This window comes from Salvia splendens, unplaced genomic scaffold (assembly GCF_004379255.2).
Source record: "Salvia splendens isolate huo1 unplaced genomic scaffold, SspV2 ctg420, whole genome shotgun sequence".
Taxonomy (NCBI): Eukaryota; Viridiplantae; Streptophyta; class Magnoliopsida; order Lamiales; family Lamiaceae; genus Salvia; species Salvia splendens.
Window position 1 is genome coordinate 38919 of NW_024599070.1, and position 6516 is coordinate 45434.

Sequence of the window (6516 nt, forward strand, 5' to 3'; positions counted from 1 at the left end):
AGAACATGGTTGTAACGTTCAACGCTAAAATGTATCTGAGAATATAAGAATTACTTTATTTCCTTAAAACAATCCATTTAGGAAAATAAGAATCCATTTATTTCCTTAAAAACAATCCATTTAATAGGACCTTATATGAATTTAGAACGAATGGAGGGGATTATAACATTGTTTTACTCGGACACTGTGACAACAAGATATATTATAATTCATCCAGTTAAGTTACCAATTTCTTGATCTTTCATAACCCAATAAATCCAAAATATTAATCTTATTAATTAGGATTCGTATTTTAGAACTAAAAAATGAGGAGTCTATGGTCCCCACAAATAGCTGACGATGTACTATTTAGAAATGTGCACAAACACACAAAAATATACACAACACAATAGTAGTCTTGATTCTTGAATGTCATAACCCATGTTCAATGACTCTATAAGAAGACTATAAATATACCCTGCTAATTATTATTACTAATTTACCATCCATCATTTCATTGGATTCCCAAAGGCAAAAACAGACAAGAACATATAAAAAGCAAGAATACAGTTCCACAATAAAATGTCATTTCCTTGCACCTGTTTTTGGTAGGCCAGTTTCCTTTGGTTCATTGTAGTTGGATGCAAATAAAATCAATCAAATTCACTGTCATTATTTGATTCTTTATTGACACCCATCAGCTAGTACTTTTTTAATTTCTGTTTTAGGGGGGAAGATAGCTCGATCGATCTATTACTCTAAATCCCAAAATGTAATCTCTACTAGCTAGCCATGACAAATGTTAACCCAACTGCAAATTGTTAATATCATACTTTACTTAATTTATAATATTGTATGACCATCCATTAATATAGAATCTCAAACTTAAATTATCATAATAACTAATTTACTATATAACATACCACCGGCAATTATCGGTTCGATATTTATTCATCAATAAATACTCCGTCCGTTCCACTGAATATGAAATATTTAGGAATCAGCACATGATTTTACGTAGTGTTGTTTTGTTAGTTAATGAAAAGATAGTAGAGTAAAAGAGATGAAAAAGTAGAAATAGAATTGTTTCTATTATTTTATAAAATGTTTCATTTTTAATGGGACAATTCAAAAAGGAAAACGTTTCATTTCTAATGGGAGAGACATTTTTGTTCCCATTCACCCATACAATATTTCATGGAAAATTAAGTTACATATCCATTGTTTTAATCATAAATTAATTAAAGCTTAAAATTTCCTTAATTGTATCAAGATTAGTAGTTTGAAAGTGAGTTGATATCACTATCTAGAAGGGGAGGTGAAAGGAACAAACATCAATTCAGAATCTCAGACAAATAAAAACAAGACAAACACAAATACACATGGCAGCTTTCAGCTGCAAGACATGAAATTCGGACATGGAGAAATTAATATGAACGTGTGACATTAATATATAAGGGGATGTGGAGAGATTAAATAATAATTTGACGAGATAGCCTTGTTAGAACTAAGAAGAAATTAAAGAGCATATCAAGTGTTACACTCTCATGCAGACTATAAATTTAATTAAGCCCTAGTTATAAGTCTAATTAAACTCTAATGGTGTGTTATAAATAAATTCCAATTTAAAAGTTTTCCATCATCACTCTCATGCACACTGTAAATTTAATCAAGTCCTAGTTATAAGTCTAATTCAACTCTAATCATCACACTATTAAGTGATATAATTGCATGTTGCATACATAAATTAGTTTTAATTCAGTAAAGACACTGTGTGTTTTTTTCTAATATATACTCCCTCTGTCCACGAAAAATAGAGCACATTTGCCATTTTTGGTTGTCCATAAAAAATAGAGCACATTTAAAAAGAAAGTTTTCAACAACTTTTCTCTTACTTTTTTCCTTCTCTCTTACTAATAATATGGACCCCGCATTCCACTAACACTACTTCTCTCTTACTTTACCAATTTCACATTAAAACCAATGTCATTCACAATGTGTCATATTTTTCGTGGATGAAGAGAGTAGTAAAAAACGGAATCAATTTTTAATTCAATGAAGATAATGCGTATTTTTTTAATAGATAAATAAACAGATATTTATAAAAATTGCATTACGATGGACTTAAACTTGAGATCTTTGTCATGAACATTAATCACCTTATATAAGGTCAATACTTTTTTAAGAGGATCAACAATGATTCATTATCTACTCTCATGATGATTCACACCTCAATCTACTGGTTAAAGGAAAAGTGTCTTACCAACTGAGCTACGCTTCATTATCCTTATACAAGGTCAACGCACATGCACGAAGATTGTGTGCTTTATCACAGACCTTTGGCTTCCAAAAAAAAAAGAAAAACAAAACACTTAGGAACTGTCGGGTCGTACAAAGTCTATCTCTATCTAGATACATGTTTCTTGTTATGTAGTTCTCTGTTATCACTCTCTACACCTCCCCCCTTCATGGCTTCATCCACAATCGTATCATCTATCTCTCTCACTCTGTGTGTGTATCACGGACCACGAACAAACTTGATCTCTGTCGATAAGATGGCGACTGGGCGGTTGTGCATGCGTACTTTGGTGGTAGTGGTTGCTCCACGATCCCGATGCACCGTGGCTTTTCCTATATTGTTTGACTTCGGCAGATTTGTGTCAATGACTAGGGAAATATGTATCTAAGTTTCTTTTACTCCCAATTATTGTGGTACAATTCAGTGTTTTTGGTGTGATTTGTATTTCATCACTAGATTTTTAAATATAAGCATATATTCCAAATTTTTTGAATTGGCTTCAATTTTTTAAGATTTTGTTTGATTCTTCTACTACTTTGTTTGATTCATCTACGTTTTTAGACGTTCTTCGAGTTGGGAAAAATTTGATTCTAATATTGTAACGACCCGCTAAGCCGATATTATTAAGAGACTATAATTTTAACTCGATTATCTAAGTAAGTAACTTTTATGTGATTAAATCCAAACTACGATAGATTGTCATTGTTGTTTGTTTTGACGTTAGGCAAGTTAATAGAAAACGTAAATATATTACAACTATAAGAATTTAATAATTTTAAATAAATAAATAAGATCCCAAAAATCAAAATAATAAAAATGTCCGATACATCCATAAAATTCCAACAAAATTTAATACATCCTTCGTTCTAAAAGAAGACCGGGAACTACAACGCGGACAACCACGAGCTGGAAACGGGTTCTTCCCTACACCAATTTAACAATAGTAAGCAAATGCATATTTTAAAGAAGTAAATAAGGCAAGATGGAGGACAAGGCAGATTTGAAAAGCTATACAAATCCTAGCAAATCCTAAAATATCGTTTCTTTTTTTAGCTACATTTAATGCAGCATTTAATGCTGTATCATACAGCCATATCTCAAGTGTAGGAGAATTTTGTGAGATAGGATTATGTCTGCAACTTGTTTTTCCTCCTCCTAAATATCATCCATCCCTTTCACTTGCCCCACCTCATACAAAAATTACCTCATCTCCAAAAAAAAAAGAAACAGTAAGAATCCCTCCACTGCAGGAAGAGGACGTCCACCTCATAGAGGACAAAGTCTAAAGCAACCACTCATTCTCTTCTTCACACCACAAAAGTAAGTACCATCTAACACCTCACTCTTTCTTCACATATTGCAACATTTACCAAGCATTCTCTGCCAACATATGAACTTAGTAACCCATTACTATAGAACACCAATTTAGCAGTTATAGGTATTTCATATGAACAATTTAGGCAAGGACATAATATCTATAACATTCCAAGAAACACAAGAATAGCAAATTTTTTTCATACGAAAATATGAACTTAGCTTGAAATGATATAGGAATCTGTCGAAGAACTTCCGGCAACGAGCTCGGCACTCCGTCACCATCGATGGCAGCCACGCTCTAAAATCACAACTGCCCTTTTTATCTTTTCCGTGAATCTGGAAAATTTGGAATATAATTAACAGAGGTTTATAAAAAAAATGTACTTAAAATATAAACCTTAAATAAGAAAAAAAAAAAGAGAAAGAAAGCAATAATGGAGAAGGGGATGAAGGGTCGACCTTCCGACGCCCTCACCTGACGGGAATCGGCGTCGACGGCGGCGGGCGCGAACCCTCTGCGACGGCGAACTCACTGCGGCGGCGGACCCGCAACGGTGGTGGCGGTGTGGCGAATCTGCACAGAGAGGGAGAGAGGGAGCACGCAGGCGGCGAACCCCCGGGAGAGGACGATGAAGCCGCCGCCCGTGCATGCACGGCGGCGAATCTGGACCAGCAGGGGGTGGCGAGCGGCTGAGAGAGAGAGAGGAGAGAGAGGAGAGAGAGAGAGAGGCGCGGCTGGAGAGAGAGGCGCCGCCGGAGCGGCGGCGCTGGCGAGCGGCGGCGAAGTGGCCTGGCGGCGGCAGGGTCAGGGAGTGAGAGAGAAGGTTGTTCTTCGAATTGTGAATTGGAGGAGGAAGATGTTGACTTAGTAATAGGTAGGTTTAGTTTTGGGCTAGTTTTTAAAAATGGGCCAGCATTTATTTTTTTCTTGGGCCAAGGGGGTGAGGAAGTTAATTTTGAGCCCATCTGCTTGTGAATTATTTTGGTGCAGCAGAAAATGATTAGGGAAGGCCCAAATTCGAATTTAATTTAATTTGGGCCTAAAATGAAATGTTTAAGAAGACGGGATATTTTAGTTGCTTTCGAGTTATTAAAATTTTACGTAAATCTTGTAGTGACGTATGGAGTATCAAATTAGTTGGAGCCGAAAATAGCTAACGGACTAGTAATAAATAATGTAAGTTTTAGAAACTTCTTAATAAATAATAATACTAATAATATTACTAATAAAACATAATAATAAAAGAATATATTAAAATAATAATAATAATAATGATAATGATAATGATAATCATAACTTTTATAATAAAGTTAAACCTTGAGTTGTTACTTCTCATTTAATTAGTTAGTTTAAAACTAAAATAGTCTTTTTCCTATTGTGATGTTTTAAAAAGGGTACGTTCGCAAGTAAAGTCGGAACAAAGAATCAAGTTAAGGAAACTAAGCGATCACGGTGAGCTTTCTTATACTAAAAATACAAATTGTATTTTATGAAAACACGAACACATGTTCGTGATGCTTAATGATGTTGTCTTGCCATAAATGTTTTGTGTATGATGCCTATCTGTTGGCTACGGCCAAGGGAAATTATGAATGATGATATATAAGTCGAATTCGGGTCCCGGTGAGGGTGGTGTCCCCGCTCGGACTAGTGTACACGGGAATCCTCTGACCGTGAACGGCAGAGAAGGTGACCGTGGAAGGTGGCCACCTTCCCGGCACATGGAAACCTCTGACATGATGGGCAGAGAAGGTGACCGTGCGAGAACACCATCTCGACGGCACAATGTGATCAGATATGGCGAAATACAGGAAAAAGGGACTGCCAGTTCATGTGAATATTTTTAGTAAGCTCGGGTCTTTTCAATAAAACCCCCGAGTGTTACTGTGACGATGGCTTGACAATATTTTCAAATGTATACTTGTATTTTTTTTCGGCAATGTGTTCACTGAGTACTTTTGTACTCAGCCCTGCATATATTTCTAATGTGCAGGTTGAGTCGTAAAAAGGGGGAGGAACAAGTGCTGTGGAGTGCAAGCTAGTAGCTAATTAAGAATAAAACTCTCGGAGTTCATGTCTCCACACATGGACCGCGTTCTTTTGGCTTCCGCTGTGTCGGTTAAGAGGCAGTGCCTACTTTATGTTTGACTCTGATAATCATAACTTGTATGAACAACCACTCGATCCTTGCATGATCAAGTGTATTGTGTTATAAGTATTTCTCTATTTTGACGTTAATTTGTGTGTCTCGTTCCACTTGGCCTTATTATTTTCTTTTCTTTTCCCCTAAATTCTATCCCCGCTTCTTTTAATCCCCCTAGTCAACGTTTCCCCCGAGTTATGCTATCCTTAGCTAACCTCGGTCGTGACAAATATGTTTTGTTTGAATATGGTTCAAATTTCTTGATTACGTGTGAGTTTAAATTGTAGGTAGGATTTTTTTTGAATGAACATTATTAACTCAAAACGTCAACTACCTAACGGATTATTCTCACAATAATATATTCTTTATTTCTCAAAATACAGAGGAATCAACAAACACGATCAGTGACTCTCGTATCTACTACCAGTGGGGGAGCTGGGGTGGGCCTAGGGGTGCCCTTGGGCCCCTCACCCTTTCGAACTTTACCTATGTACTTATTATATATGTACGAAACAATTAACAAAGTTCATAGTGGTGCAATTGTAAAAGACGTTGGCCTTGCAAGTTTTAACTGAGTACGTGATGATATCTGGTTTGAATCCTAACCCTGTTGTCTGAACTTTTTAATCGATATAATTAAAGATAATTTTTTTTATAATATAAAGAGCATAGTATTAAAATTAATTTTGCTAATATTGTATACTTATTTATGAATAAAAAGTTATTTTCTATTCTAGATTTTTAATAATAAATAGCATATCATTAATTCCATGTCGT